The 16,901-nt window shown below is 36.6% G+C and overlaps 1 protein-coding gene across 9 annotated transcripts in view; it reads left to right on the top strand.

Moving 5' to 3' along the window:
* Window positions 1-16,901, top strand: part of sulf1 (sulfatase 1) — a 96,454-nt gene that overhangs the window by 40,098 nt on the left and 39,455 nt on the right. For 6 of the 9 annotated variants that reach the window (XM_052596319.1, XM_052596315.1, XM_052596314.1 and 3 more), the window contains exon 1: window positions 14,266-14,579. The exons of 2 other annotated variants lie outside the window; for them this stretch is intronic. The gene's annotated coding sequence lies outside the window, so the exon portion shown is untranslated. Of the gene's footprint in view, window positions 1-14,259; window positions 14,580-16,901 lie in introns of those variants that run through there. One more of the 9 variants, XM_052596318.1, reaches the window with a different exon arrangement.

Raw genomic sequence — 16,901 nt, 5'->3', positions numbered from 1 at the left:
GTCTTAGCTTAGAATTCTGATCCACGTGGGTGGCAAAGAAAATCTTATTCTTGGCCTCAACAACTTATTAACCCTTGTGGGAGTCTTGGTGTGTGTTCTGTGAAACAGCAGTTGTGAAGATGCAAACCTACTTGATGATGCCTATCAGTACTTGTGGTACTGTGCCTTCAAGGTCATGCAGAACATTGCCAGATGCATTTGTGTTCATCTAAAGCAGTCAAAAGGCTTGTATAAATATTAAAGATCAACATTTTGATTTCTGTGGGGTTTTGTTTTGTTTGAGTTAAGTGCTCATCAACAGGTACTCAACAAAAAAGAAGGAAGCATTACTTAATTTTATAGACAAACTTCTCAAATTGACAAACCTTTGGTTTCTATGAAGATGAACTCTAATGCCCTTTTTCCATCTTTTAACACAATATAAACACAAATCTCAGGTTCCATGACTAGCATGGACAACAAGCCGCAGTTGATGGATTTCAAAATGTTTCCTTCCTAATTCTGTGGTGTATCAATGCCCAATGTGGACAGAAGGGGATTTTTATTATTTTGTTATGGAAGAAACCATTGCCTAGGCCTGAATGGAGGCATGGAGACCGTACAGGCCTAAATTGGCACTTTTTGACTGGAAACTTACCCAACACAGACGCACTTCGGTAAGTTAAAGTTCAATTAAAGTTTACCAAATGACATGTTTAGAAAAGGAAGTTTTACTGTGCTGTCTTTTTCAAAGTATATGAGTTAAAGAAACTTCTTGTAGCTTGTTGTAATTGTTTAATCTGTAAATTCTCTTTGGATTGGTGACCTCAGTACTCTTAGAGCCTGTGTTGGGATTGACAGAGTCACAGTTGATGGTGGTCTTGTTTTTCGCTTAAAGCAATGTACTTTCTCCTGTGGACCTCGAGAAATGTAAAGGAGACCGTTTTTGTATGTACAAGTGGGGTCCAAAACTGTTTGGCCAAAATATACTCGTTTCAAAATCTCTTCTTTTCTTTTCCAAGACTTAAAAAAGTAAGTCATCAGGTTTGGAACAAACTGGGGGTGAGTAAATGATGACTGATATTTCATTTTAAGTGAATCTCTTTAATTATGTGGTGTATCAATGTCCGGTATAGAGAGAAGGGGAATTTTAGCCTTTGTCATGGAGAAACCCATTGCCAATTTAGGCCTGCACTTTATCCCCAGCCTCCATTCAGTCCTCAGCACTGTCTAAACATGCAAGATCTGAATCAGCCCTCCACATCGGCTGGAGGAAATCACCTGGAAAGCAAGCATTCTGGCTGGCTGCTATCTACAACGTAGAATGAAAGTAAACAAGTATGATAGTCTGCAGGACAGGAAGGGAGGGAAAAAAAACTAGATTTATCTGTTTTCACCGTTTCACCAAAAACATGGGCCATCAAGATCTCTTTGGGAGGACGTGGGTTGATAAAACAAACCTTCTTTTGTTTACTTCTCTCATCTTCTGGTCTGAAATGTGGGTAGGTGTTTCAAGACCGTGGTTTGGTTGGTTTCAGGGTTGAGAAAGTTGAGAACTACCCATTAAGTTGTAAAGTAACTCCATAACTGGTAATAAGGCAGCAAACCATCCTTCTGTCCAGGATCGAGTGCAGAGTTTTGACTCTTAGTGGCAGGGGTGAGGCCGGAAGGTCCTTCCTTCATGCATATGCAAGTACACCCTGAGAAAGAAGCTTGGCTGGGTGTCAGACGAGCTCTACAAAAGATTGGTGCTTGACAAGAGGCTGAGCTCCCTGCCAGCCAGGAGGGTTACAAAGTGGAACAGAGGGCCTCCACAATGTTTGCTAAGATCTAAAGCTGTTCTCTAAAGCACTGTTTACATTTCATTCACTTGCACAGCTGAAAAGTACATAGATCCTTTTTTTTACCTTCCACTTCCACTGTCCTTTCTTTTCTTTCTCATTTGACTCTGCAAGGTGCATTCTGCCATTTGGTCAAAGAATGTGTACCAGAGGAAATGATGTGGTCTAATGGGATTATTAGTTGGTTTGTTCCAAAGGACACTTTCACACCAGTGTTGCGCAAGCAAGATCACCCGCATGCAAAGGGATTTCCTTAGGATTTTTTTACAGCTAGCTACATTTCTCATTTTTGAAGTCAGATAATGGCAGTTTTGTTGTGTTTTTTAAATGGCTTATCTATGCAATAATAGTATGTCAGTGATACAAAACAATAACACTGATGCAAATTAATTATTTTTGAAAACTCTGAAGGAGTGCTATTGAGTAAATAAACTCCAGACAAGTATACCAGATATTTATTACAACTATGTAAGATTTGACACAAATGGGTCCTGTTATGCAATTAAAGATTCATAATGTATTTCTGGTTAGGGTTACATCACATTCATAACTTGTCATAACATTTAATGCAGCCTCCATATCTGAATTCATGGCTGGTTTCAGAAGAAGCTCTATGAACAGCTGAGATGAACCTGATCCAGGTCGAGCTCTCGTTCCTTAAATGGAGGACATTTCTTAGCTGCTGAGAATGACCACGTTTAAGGGTCCTTGTCAAAGTATAAGTGTATGTGTGTGTGTGAGATGGTTGGTCAGCTCAAAAACTTGTGGAAAAATGTATTTCAGTTAAGAAAGTGAAATAACCTGAACTGCTGATAACATTCGTCAAAAAAAAAGTTTTAAACTGAAAATGCTAGAAGCATCATTCAAAATGAAGTGGCGCATCAATTTAAAATGCAATCAAAAATCCAAATATACATATATATATATATATATATATATATATATATATATATATATATATATATATATATATATAAAATAAATGAATAAATAATGGTACCGTTGATATTTATCTTGCATGTTTTGAAGAAATGAAATTACTAATAGATTTGTTGTTATGTAACAGGCATGTTTTAAATAAATTCTGTAAGTAGTGTACTTAAATCAAATAAAAATCTTCATACAAAAAATAAATACAATGACTAAATAGATAGGACAGACTAACAAAGTCAGATTTTCATGATAGAAAATAAATAAATAATCAGTAAGAAAAATAAATACAATGAATAGATAAAGAAGCTGAACAAACAAACATTAGGATCTTTAATATACACTACTTAAGAACTTATACTGCTTGGGGGGAAAAGTGGCTGTCAGTGGGGGTTAGAAAAGGATTTCTTGTTCCTCTCACAAACTAGCTTTTTATGGCTGTCAAGAGGTTCCTCTTTGGTTAATGTTTATTGCCTTTGTATAAATGGGCACCCAATTAGCACTGAGGTGACAGCAGATCTCCACCAGCGCCTTTTAAGATGTAGAGGGCTTCCTGCTTGTAGGTGCACATGCACACAAAGGCTGAAAATAGCCCTGGCCTCAGTCATAGCATTAGGCTGTGGATTATTACGGGTAAAACAGATGGATCTGTTTTGTTTGAGTTTTTCCTGTCCTAAATCAAGGCTGGTTATCCGCCAAATGCCACTGCTACGGCTCCGATAAAAGCACAATACTCCCAAACACCGAGGTATTACAGGAATTTGCACCTGTTGCAGGGCAAGACGTGTATCTGTTGCAGTGTCCTAGAAGATGACCACTGCTGGTCACGGCATTGCAGTTCACATTTGGTAATATGTGACGAGTAGAAAATGGCCCAACTTGGATGATTGGCTGGATTTATTGACTGACTGATCCAATTTTAGGTCAAAGGTACCAGAGTTTGTTTATCTTGTTTATCTATTTACTCATACAGGTTAATTTTATTCTCCATTTTTTTTTCTTAACTTTATTTATTTTATTTATTTTTATATTAAATAGTAAAGATATGAAAGTTTGATCGTATACCTGATCTATTTAGTCAGTGTATTTTTTACAAAGTTTTTTTTTTTTTTTTTTTTTGTGTAAGTACACTACTTAAGAATTTATTTATTTAAAGAAATGCACATTAAATAACAACAAACATATTAAATGTATTTATTTACTTTTTAAACAAAGATGCTAAACATTGTTTGTTCGGCTTATCACTTTGTATTTATTTTCTTTCTTGCTTTCTTTCTTTCCTGCTTGCTTTATTTAGTTATTTAATTTTTGTCACGTTAAAGATATGTATTTGTTTATCTATCTAGTCATTGTATTTATTTTTTGTTTCAATTTTTTTTTTTTTTAAGTACACCGTTTAAATTATTTATTTAAAACATGCCCATTATATAACAACAAATATATTAAAGTTATTTACTTTTTCAAGTTACATATTAAAGATCCTAATGTTTGTTTGTTCAGCTTATTTATCTATTCATTGTATTTATTTTTCTTATTGATTATTTATTTATTTTCTATCATGAAAATATGATTTTGTTAGTCTGTCCTATCTATTTAGTCATTGTATTTATTTTTTGTATGAAGATTTTTATTTGATTTAAGTACACTACTTACAGAATTTATTTAAAACATGCCTGTTAAATAACAACAAATCTATTAGGAATTTCATTTCTTCAAAACGTGCAAGATAAATATCAACGGTACCATTATTTACTCATTTATTTTTATATATATATATGTATATTTTGATTGCATTTTACAACACGCCACCTCATTTTGAATGATGCATGACGCTTCTACAATTTTCAGTTCAAAACCTTTTTTTTTTCAGTTATCAGCAGTTCAGATTATTTCACTTTCTTAACTGAAATACATTTTTCCACAAGTTTTTGAGCTGACCAACCATCTCACACACAAATACACTCATACTGTGACAAGGACCCTTAAACGTGGTCATTCTCAGAGCGGCAGCTGCGTCCATTCTCTGAGAGGCCTGGGTGCAGACGTCCTCTATTGTTGTACAGGGCCATAATGTCCCCTTTCAACTGCCCCCTTCATAAACAGCCAGGTGTGAGCGTGATGAGAGGGGAGGGAGGCAGAAAGCAGGAGGGGTTTACTGGCACTCTGCACAGTTATTTTCATACGAATGCCCCCTCATGTTGGTAAGAAGAGAGGACTCATAAACATTATAAATACCCAGTGATGTGATAAAGCCCAGTACTTGAGCAGTTGTTGTTTAGCGTAATGCTGTGTGGTAATTATTTCCTCCAAAAAAAAGGAAGGGAGCCGGAGGCTAAATTAAAGAGTTCCCTACTCTCATGCCAATCACAAATTGAAAGACTCTTGTTGTTTCCTCTCCTTGAAGGCTGAAATTAGAATTAAAACGCCACAGCCATTGCCGTCTTTTCCCACCACCCATGGATGGTTTTGCACAAAGAGAAATTATCTTTTATTATATATTGTTTGTGCATTCTCTATGTGTGAGGTCTACACTGTTAGCATAATTTATTACATGTCAAAACATAAAGCATTGAGAATAATTTATACCTTTAGCCCAGATACAATATTATTCTATAAATCTGCAAAAATAATTATCTGTATTACAATGTATTAATTTTGGGTCATATAAAGACTATATTCTGAATTCCCAGTTTGGTTTGGTATAGTATGTCTGCAGATTTTTTATTTATATATTTTTTTAAGTTTATTCAACTTAATAAAAAAAAAAAATCTATAACTTTTTAATTTGTTTGTTTGTTTTATAGTTTATTTTACTTGTGGGTTTAAAATTAGTGTGTTAACTATTTATTGAACTTTTAAATTACATTTTATTTCTATACATTATATATAACATTTGTTAACTGACTTGACTGATGGACTAAATAAATTTTTTGACTAACCTTTCATTTACTTAACGTTGTTAACTATTCATTTAACTCTTAATTATATTCATTTTAATTCTCTATTTTATAAAATTAATTGTATTCAATTACCAACTTTTTATTTGTTTAACAATTTAACTATTCGTTAAACATTTATATTTTATTTTAATTCTATATTTTATTCTATTCACTATTACCAATGTTTAATTAGTTTATTTACTATTAATTTAGCTTTTAGATAATATTTTTTTATATATTGCATAATATTTGTTTTTTTTTATTTACTTGTTTATTAACTATGTATTCATTTTTCAATTAAATATTTAAATTTTGTATTCTATATATTTTTAAATTCTATATTAAATATTTTTATTGTAGTTATTTAAACTATTTAAGTAAATATAGATTTCAATTTAAAATTTAAATTATCATTTCATTGCCTAATTTTGGGTTGTCATCACAAGTTTTATCTCAACTTTAGTCCTGAACTGCCCTGAATTGTCCTTATGTTCTTTAGCTGTTTTGACCTCGTTGATCTATTTAACCGCCCTTTTCAAATCTTCTCCTTATCACTGCCCTAAGCAACCTCTAAGGTTAAGGCGGGGGCGGGGGGGGGGGGGGGGGGGGGGGGTTAGGTGAGCGTTATCAAGATAACTATCCACCTCACACACACAAGACATTGCTTCTCTCTGTCAATGACCTGCTCACGGCATGCTTTTAGGGATTATACTCAACCAGCCATTTCAGGATGTTAAAGTGTGGACAGGGCCTCCTCACATGAGGATTTGCCTTTTCTGTCTTGTTCCTGCTTTTCACCTCTGGGCCTGAGAGGATTAAACCATGCTTCCTGATGCGGAGCATTATTTGCCTGGGATGAGAAAAACCTAGAGGAAGAAGCTGGATCTAGTGATCCCTTAAGACAGAAATATCCAGATTTGATACAGTTTTGGAAACTTACCGATAAGTTCAGTGTAGTTTCTGTGTAGGGCAAGTAAAAGTTCAAATGAATTTCTCCAGTGACCCAGAAGGTATGATGGTGAGGATGTGGCCCTCTTTGAGTCTCATTCACTATTAACATTACATTTCTATTCATAAATTTTTGCCCAGCAGAACTGGCACAAATGCTTATTTAAAAAAAAAAAAACTAAAACTTTTGTTCATGTGAATCAACACTATATGTCTATATGTCTTGGATGAGAATATATTATCCGTTTACCATTGGTGACCTCTGCTCTGACCTTTTCCTCCACCTGTGTGTCTAGCGATGGGATGATGGTCATGAAGATTTATATGTTTATTCAGGAATAAAAGTATTTACGTTATAAATATATGATTTGGCTTTTGTCCAAAGCAAAATGTGTAGTCAAAGAACACGTTTGCATTTATAAATAAATGGCAAATAAATAAACGTGTGTATTTATTTGTTTATTTATTCTTTTAAATGTTTTTCTCTTTTTCTATCTTTTTCTATTGTCCTTTCCTTTTAGATTTTTTTTCTTTCTTTTAAATTTAATGTTAGATTATTTGTTTCTAGTTTTAAAGGGACAATAAGTAACTTTTCAGGTATTTTATTATCTAAAATCAATATTTTTATTCATAAATATGCCCTCAATGGTGTACAAATACCTATGCCAATGTTTAAACTAATCCTTGTAAATGAAGAATTTATTATCTTTATATACATGGGACGGGTAGGTCGACGGAGGCTTCCATGTAGTTCCGCCATCTTGCAAAACTATAATAGCAGAGAGGGACAAAAAGTACTAAGCCAACGCGTTTCCACAGCGCGTTTTCGGTCAGAGCCAGAAACGCAGGTGCAGAGCAGTGAGAGGCGCTTGAAACTGCACCGGCAAGTTTAAAAGTCTGGATTGCATTCTTATTATGGACCATACATATGCCGCGCCACAGGAGAGGAAAACATCGTTGCCAAAACAGTCAAAAATAGAACGTAAAAGGAAACGTGACCCTAGATTACAGAAAACAAGAGTTAATGTCGGGGAAGCTTTTTCTAGGTGGAAAGAGCTAATGCTGGATAAAGATTTCAAAAGAGACGCTGAAGTGGCCAGTTTTCTTCTCGACAGGTAAGTCAGTGTTACAGTCTATATTATAATATTTTTTTTATATCTAACAATGCATATAATTCAGAAAATATAACGAATAAATTAGACATAACTACTAATTACAATATTTCATGTTTTCCACAGTCAGTAATTCATACTGTAACATTCGTTTGTTAGTTGTCATGTTGCAGTTTGTTTGAAATAACACACCTGTTCACCTGAAGGAAAACTCGACGAAGTGCTATTAGAAGACATCCTGTCAAAGCTTTTTGGTACATATCGCCTACCGTAGATGCAATGCGCATTTGAAAAAGCAAGGCGCTGGAGAGCAAAATTAGTTTGAATGCAAAATACAATTTCACCACTAGATGGGAGTAATTCCTACTTAGTGTCCCTTTAATTATATCATTTTAGTTTCATTTTTTTTTATCATTTTAATATTCTTTTTCTTTTAGATTAGTGTTTCTTTCTTTTAGATTTAAGGTTAGATTATTAGTTGTAGATGCATTTCATTAATTTAATTTCAGTTTTATTATCTTTGTTATTCATTCTTTTAGATGTATTTATTAAATGAGTGTGCTTTTGTAGTATAGCATAGCATATTTCTGTTTCTATGAATTGAGACAGAAAAATCAGCATGAGGGTCTGTAACCCCTGCTTTTCATAAGATGCTAAAGTTCTTTTCTTGGGGAGGGAGGTTGTAGGAGAGGAAAGTTATAAAAAAAAATAATGGAAATGTGGGCCACTAGTCCTGAAACCATCAGTCTGCTGTCAGGCCTGATAACCTGCTACTGTATGGCTTCACATAAAAACATGAGTAAAGCTGTAGAAATTTAGACACAAGTGTTTATCTTCCCCCTTCTCTCTCATTGCCTCACTGAGGGTATGATTTAAAATGTTCATCTGTCATAAGTGCTCAGTTTTTGCTCTTGTGTTCTGGTTTTTAGTTGAGCCCCACAAACAGCGCAAGGGATCAGATCGAGACTGTCATATTAATTTCAAGTGAGCTTAATCATAATGACTCCATTGTTCTTTTGGATTTGGGCTGTAAGCGGCATGTAATGTGGTTTATCTTACTGTATCTATCAATAATATAAATTAATAGATTCCTTCGTATCTAAATCTTTGCCCTTCAACTTAATAACAATAGTATTGACTTTGTGACTGTTCATAGTATTTTATAATGACAAATAGAAAGAAAAAAGGTTTTTTTTATGTATTTGACCTCATTGTCTCATTCCTAGAGTCTTGGAGGATGGGAGATTTCTTGTTCTGGAGGAATTCCTTTCTGTCTTCTACCCTTCACTCTGACAATGCAGTGATTCAAAGCCTGTTTCATTGGAGATAGTGGTTCATACTAATGACCCTTGCCTTTTCTGCAGTGGAAGAATGCGGCAGAATCTTTCTCTGTCTCTCCTGCAGCTGCTTCCCATCTGCTTTATATGCAAGATTAGTATCACTTTATTCTTACATGTGCGGCTAATATTTTACACATGCTGTCATGCCACACTGTGCTTTACTGTTTCTCAAGAGCTGAGATGCTGAGCAGTGACAGAGCCCGAGGGGACCAATGGATCTTAGGATTCCTGAGTGCCACTATGCATGCTAGGGGCTTACAAACCCCAGGACAGTCTGGGCTACAGCCTGTTGCTTTCACCCAATACATCACTGTCGTCGTTCATCAAGACGAATTGTCAAGACCGCTTGGAGGGCGAATCAACCTAATGTTTGACTGAAAAGTGTAGGGAGAATATTGAACAGTAAATGGATAATGGCTAAAACTATGAGCATGAGTAGCTCAGCGTCATGTTCAGCAGCGGCAGCTCTTAAAGTGATAGTAGCCCTAGTACTGTCTTTGTTGTTTCTACGTTAATTTTAACATTGAATATGAAATTATTGCAATATAAAAGTTTATTTAAAACTTTAATGTTAGGTGGGATTAATCATTTTTAATTTCAGGAGAATAATCTTGATGGGTCATTTTTGTTTTCAGATTTTCCATTATGACATAGGAGTTTATATATAAAGTCTTGTATAAACTGCTTTACATGTAATATGTTTCAGAAATCCGATTGTGCTTAACCATGCAGAAGTTTTCTGGCCTAACATGACTGAGGGGCCCATATTGCGGATCCAGATGATGGTTCTGATAAAGACTCCAGAGGAAATGACTTTTATATTTGGTTTCAAACTCGACGGGCAATGAGGGCCTATGAAACCAATACACCGTTTGAAGTGTTCGTCAATAAGTAGCCCGTGAGCTTATTCCCTGATTGCACATGGCAGCCATGTAGCCTAGCAGCTAAAGTAACACTCTCTTCCGACAGTTGTTTCTGCTTAAAGCTGAAAATGGTTATTGCTTGGGATCTGGAGGCATTTATAGATGCTTTGGTCCAAGAAAGTACTTGACAACGCTCTTAATTTTTCTGGCAAAAGGAACCATCCATGGAGAGGTCAGTCTGGGACATGTGTGGGCAATTAGCTTGAAGTTAGCTTTCCCGATCTGAAACGCAGGGTTGTTTTGTCAAGAAATAAAGTATTAGCTAAGCAGCTGACCTACTGTTAAAACATGTGATGGTTTCCTTACATTAGCAGGTCTGTTATTGGTAATTATTCAGTCCAGTGAGGCATGAATCCCTCTCCGCCCTCAGCACAAAATGATTGAGACAGATATGCAAATAATGGTTTAATGCCATTTTGACAATGTGTAAACACACTTTGTAATAACAGGGTGAAATTACTCTGATTTAAGTTTCAATAATTGAGGTCCCACCCCATAGTTATTGGTTGATTAGAGCCATATGACACTTGTCTGTATAGTGATAATTGCATTAACTAGCAACCGGCTTTGATGTCGAATCTCAAAGAACGGTGCTGACGAGCCTGACAATGGTCAGCGCTGTCTGGGAAATCAGAGTGGTGCAATTAGTCCGCAATTAGCTTACTGCTGTACCTTTTGATCTGTGTGATGTTCTAGTTTGATGAAAAGCAATCAGTTATGTTTTCGAATAGCTGTGGAGTTTTGGTACATCCTAAGTGAAAACTCTTTTGCTTTTGGGATGTGTCCTGTCTTTGACACCTAAGCTTAGCCGTTTCATGTATGTTGGCGATAAAGATGTGGGTATTTCAGGATAGTGGTGGGGTTATTTGCTGAGATCAGAGCATGCTTGAGCATGCAGCTGACTCTATAAAGTCTTTGATCCAGAGCGCGGCTGCATTGCACACGTGCTTTTGGCACTCGAAACCATGGAAGACAACACCACGAATGTCATTTATGTTTAGAGCTTGTTCGCACTCTCTCTCTCTCTCTCTCTCTCTCTCTCTCTGCCCCCCTTGGCTCAAAGACACCAAATCTTATCCAAGCATAATGAATGAGATAAATGAACCAAGAAGACCCCCTCTAGCTGATACACACAAACAAGGTTCTTGCTGCACCTGTGAGCCTCATTTAGGATTGTAGATGCGAGAGGGCCCTTGCAGGGGAGAGGGGATAATTCAGTGTCCCTCTGTTGTGTGTTGGGAGGGGGATTTTTTTTTTTTGGTTTTACTCTGGACAGCCTAAGTGACCTCCTGCGGGGTCTTTAGGCTTAACTGACACAAGGACAGTTCGTAGTGTCCTATTCTAGAGGCCTCAAACATGAAATCCTAAAGATCCTTAAAGGTATAGCTCACCCAAAAATTTAAATTCTTTCTTTTATTACTCACCCTCGTGTCATTCCTTTGTTCATCTGACATTAAGCTATTTTGATGATATCTTTTACTACCTTCCTGGGTCTTGAATGTGTCAGTTCTGTTGCTTTCTATGCAGGGTCAGAAAGCTCTCAGATTCCATCAAATATATCTTAATTTGTGTTCCAAAGATGAACAAAGGTCTTACAGGTTTGGAACAACATAACGGTGAATAATTAATGAAATAATTAAAATGTTGGGGTAAAATAGCCATTTAAAGATTGTGTGTCAATCTATGGATTTCATACCCAAAGATTTTGGCTAATTATAATATGAATTTTTTTATGCATTTCTGTGTTAGATTTTATTCCATCTCACACAAACCTCCTGCAGTTCCCTTGCAAAAACCTTGATGTGCTTGCAAATGCCATTTCCAAACCCCTAGAAGTTTCCAATGAAACTTTAGAGGGTTTGTAAGAAAAAATTTATTAAATTTTAATCTGAAAAAAAAAAATACAATTAAATAAACTCCAATAAAACGAATCTGCCTGTATTTATTTATTAATTTATTAAGGAATGAATGAATGAATGAATGAATGAATGACACTGCCAAAGAACAAAGGAAGCATTGGGGAAGGAGAGGACACAAACATGGGTTTGCTCACAAGACTATGACTTACAAATTAAATTAAAAATTCAAAGATGTTGTCACTTATTTTTTGAAAGATACTCAAATTTCCCTTGAGATCTGAGCTGGGAGTTTGTTTATCTTGGGTTACGTTTAGAGACATTTCTTGTCAGTGATCAGTGAATCCACTAGAGAACAGGGTTTTTTGCCTCTTCTTTTCCTCAAAGGCTTTTTCAAAGTATCTGGGGGTGGGGGTTGGGGGCTTGCTTTGGAGTTTTAGGTGCGGCATGTACTAAGTGTGTAGTTGTAATGGGGTGGGTCATACTTTGTGAATTCGGTCAATCTAATTTGAGCTCTTCCCCTGTAGCCCTCATCCCATTCCTCTTTTTCCCAATCCTCATGTGAACCAAGACCGGGGGTTTCTTGTGCCCCTGTTGCAAATAGTCTTTGTTGCTCTTAATCTAATATCCTGAGCATTTAAACAGCAGTGAAAACGAGGATCCTGGAAGTATCTGTTTTCAACCAGAAGTTCCGCTGAATGCGCCGGCCGGAAAATGGATCAGAGCGAGTCTCACAACAGCATGCTAATGGCGTTAAGATGTGATGAATGCTTTTACTGGAACTTTGTGACCGGTTGCATAGGAAACCCACTAAAAACCAAACTCTCTTTGATTACACACTTTATGAGTAAAAAACTAATACAAATATAAGTGGTCATAGACCTCAGTCACCCTGCTCCTTCCACTGTAAACATTAAGCTATGCTAAAACTCATCTGCTGGATCTTATCGACACCATTAGCATAGGATAGGTGAAAAACATTGTATTAAAAGATAGGCCTATAAGACGTGCTAGTCTTCTGTGTGGCTACCTGAGAAGGGTACGTGATGACGAGTTCGCAAATGTTTGTTTGATTTGGGACTTTTGAGGGGCTTGTCATGAGTGAAGATTGATCAGTGTTTGAGTTTGGTCTGGCCTAACTGAAACTTTTACCAGGTGTGAAAGCAGCTTTAAAGAATGCTAATAGGTCACTTAGCAGCCTTTGTTTTCATTTCCTCAACTGATGAACTTAGTTGCTAAGATAGCACTGAAACCAGGGTTAGCATGTTTATTGAGCTGCAGATTGATGGATGACATGAGGATAAAATGATTGACTTTTGATTGTCAGAGTGCACCAACATTCAGTTGTTTAAGAATTGTTTTTCTAGAGTCCTGTGGGTCCAAAAGGTCAATGGCATGACTTATTTTTCTTTTTATCCAATAAGTTATTCAAAAATACACCGAAATTTCTGTGCATACATAACACTGACTTTCCGTTTAAGAATTAATTTATTGAAAATATATGTAAAAATAACTACATTACCCCTTTTTAAGTAATGTTTACATAAGTTAGTTTCCTGTATAATGAAGAAAAATGCTTTAAGGATAACCTTTATCTATTTTTATTAGGCAAGGTTAAAAAATCAAAAAATTCAAATAAAAAAATTGCAATTATTTTTACTTGGTAACATCACATTTCGAGCAACATTTGTTGAACTTTTTTTTTTATAACAACATTTTTCAAAACCAACACCTGTAAAATGTCTAAGAATTTGGCACATGCATTTATTAATATTATTTTATTTTTTTATCTTAGACACTCTTATCTGCAATTGTCCCTAAAGCAAATGTTTAACTAAACTAAAATGTAATAGATAATAAGCTATCACTGAATATTTAGTCTAGCTTCAGATAGATTACAGTGAAGTACTATTTAATCTAGTACAGCATAACAAATGGAAGTAGCTAAAATGAATGAAACGAAATGACGCTAATGTTCCTGGCTCAGTCTCTTATCTCTGGAAAATCTCTTTTCTCGCTTAACTTAAGGCAGTAGATTGTGAAGGACAGGAATTTTGCCGAGACAGCTGAAGATTTATAATGGGGAGGTGTGAGTTGGGCAGATGTAACAGTGTAGTGCAAACGGCAGTGCATTGTGGTCTATGCAAGACATTCTTGAACTGAACACTTTTTTTTATGTAATTGGCCTTAGAGGAAACTTTATTACAACTATATATATATATATGAGTGAGATTTGAGGATCCCAATTCTGCTTATGATGGGTTCCTGTGAGCTACAAGTGGCAACATAACTGTTCAGAGACGTGCTGCCCTCCCTCCCTTTCTCATTCGTACTCTCAATCCCCTCCCTCCCTCCTCTTCTCCTCTCTCTCCTCCCTCTCTCTCAATCTCGGGTTACCGTGGCTGGAGTTTTTAGACATCACTGAGTAGTGTTTCCCTTATGTCCTTGTCCCTGCCTCCAGCCTGGGAAGAGCCACCCAGGACCCTCTCTGATTGGACTGGGTAGTTTGTCTTGACGCACCACTGTGCTGAGTGCTGGAGGACGTGTTACAACAGATGGTTGGGGTTAGTGTGTCATCACATTGGAGAACGGATTAGAGGAGGAAGGTTGTCTTCCAGGAGCAGTGTGGTCCCCACAAACACTTTGAGGAGCTCAAGAGCGAACAACCCACGGCGAGAGAGACCAACTCCATGAGCAAGACTGACATCCAGGTAGTAACACTTCTGATTCTCCCTCTCTCCAACTAGTTTGTTTTTCCTCTGAGGGTCTGGGATTTTTAGTTTAGCTGTATTAAATGTTTTGGACTGTATCATTTTGGGACACTTGTGTGAAGCTGAAGTGCTGTCAGCTTTGGGATTCTGTGAGAGAGATTTCTTGAGAGAGATTGTGGTTTCTGAATGATTGGACGGACGTCTTTTGCATGTTATGCAAGTTTTAATGAACCATCTAAATTGGATTTTGACTACATGAAGATAACATGCAAACCTTGATTTAATTGCTGTCTTGCTGAAAAGTTGTAGTGAATATCTCGCTACAGACTTTTAAGTATCACCTTCAAACTGTGCCAGGTATACATTCTCGTAAATTTGATAAGTGCTTGCTCTAAGCTAGATCTACTGCAGTTTACAAACTTTAACTAGCCTTTATAATAACTCACAAATTATTTTTAAATCTGAGCCTGCACATGTTGCCGGCAAACAAAAATTGAATGCATTCAAACATCATCAGTCATGTCTTACATTAAACTGACTCTCTTCTTTCTGAACAAATGTGGCATTACGAACATCTCCTGGACCAGGTTGCAACATATGCAAACGAAGAGGCGACTCAAAAGAAGTCATGCCACAAGTTTCACTCAACTCCAGTAAACCAAAAAAAGGGAGACCTGCCAATGAAGAACTAGATGTCTAATATTAATACTTTGCTGCCGGGCATGTACACGGCACAAGGTGTTTGCTGAGGGGACTGTACAGCTGTAAGGGTGATGGGGGCACAAGTATGTTGCCAGGAATGCCACAAAGACAGAGTTGTGTGAATGATGTTTATTTACACACATTAATCAGCCGTGTCAACATCACTCACTCACTCACACGCTGAAATTCATTTGAGAAAGCCACAAATACATCAGCACCAGTGTTGAGATTTTACAATGAAGGCAGTCATTACCAGTGACGACTGCGGGATTATGAAGGGTCCTGAATTTGGAGCTAATTTCTTCTCGTTCAGTGTGTTTTCATTTCTGTGGATGTACAGTTATGCCTTATTAGTTGCTCTAATGCCATTAGCGTTTGAAAACTCATTTGAGAGATGAAGCTTATGCAGACATTACCTTTCGTTGAATCAATTTAACGCACAAGTGGGTTTGATTTAACATGAAGCTAAAAATTACCTTGGCAAATCAATCTTGATGGGTTGCATTAGTCGCCAAAACTGCTTTTCAGTAGGTCTTTCTTTTACATGAGCCATATGTAATTAGGTGTTGTAGCTCTGAGGTCTTGGAGGAGATCTGAACTGAAGTCTGTTTATGGACTCAAACCCTTGTCTACGTTTGAAAGCAGACAATACCCATGACCTGTTCATTCTTTGTGAACAGAGCCATGTCATAAACTTGTCAGTTAAAGCTCTTCATCAATCACTTGCTCTAGGTGCAATTAGTTTTAAATATATGAGTCTGCTTCTCATTTCCATGCACTGTTTTTAAATGAATGGTACCTTCAAAAAGGAAAGTTGCCAATTACTCACCTGCATGTTGTTTTAAACCCGTACGGCTTTTTATGGATTGCAAAAGGAAATATTGTACAATTTTCTGGCTACTCCAGGTTGTCAAGCTCCAAAATTATGAAACAGCACTCTAAAAGTGGTACATTCAACTCATGAATTACATTCCGAGCCTGGAGCCATCTGATAGCTTTGTCTGATATACAGACCAGCATTTTGGATCTTCCTATGTAATTCCTATGTACTTTCTTTTCTGGAACACAAAAGGAGAAATATTTTATACATCTTTTTCATATAACGAATGACATACGTGTTTGGCATGGCTTAAGCGTGAGTAAATAATGCTGGAATTTTCATATTTGCGTAAACAGATACATGATCCTGATCCCCGCATCTTTTAGAGATTGCTGCGGTTTTGTGTCAAAGTCTAAACAGCCGCTGCAGCTGCTGCAAATAATTTACAGTTCAAGATTTGGATCTGCCAACACTAATATTGTTTCAGTAGCTGTTCGGTCTTTTGGAGTGTTTGAGCGGGGATCAGCTGTACTGTGAGAGTGGGTCCATGAGAGAGCATGAACTCTAAGCTCTGTGTGTGTGTGTGTGTGTGTGAGAGAGAGAGAGAGAGAGAGAGAGAGAGAGAGAGAGAGAGAGAGAATGAGAGGGAGAGAGAGAGAGAGAGAGAGAGAGAGAGTAGGTCTTGTATTGAAAAAACAACTCTGGGAATAATTTTTGTGATTTTAAATTTGGATTCCAATCTTATTGTCAATGACCATTTCATACGCTGTGATTTAATATCCTGTATGGCTTCTCAGTTT

This window comes from Carassius gibelio, chromosome B24, assembly GCF_023724105.1.
Source record: "Carassius gibelio isolate Cgi1373 ecotype wild population from Czech Republic chromosome B24, carGib1.2-hapl.c, whole genome shotgun sequence".
Taxonomy (NCBI): Eukaryota; Metazoa; Chordata; class Actinopteri; order Cypriniformes; family Cyprinidae; genus Carassius; species Carassius gibelio.
The sequence above is the reverse complement of the archived record's forward strand: the minus strand, read 5'-3'. Positions and strand labels throughout refer to the sequence as shown.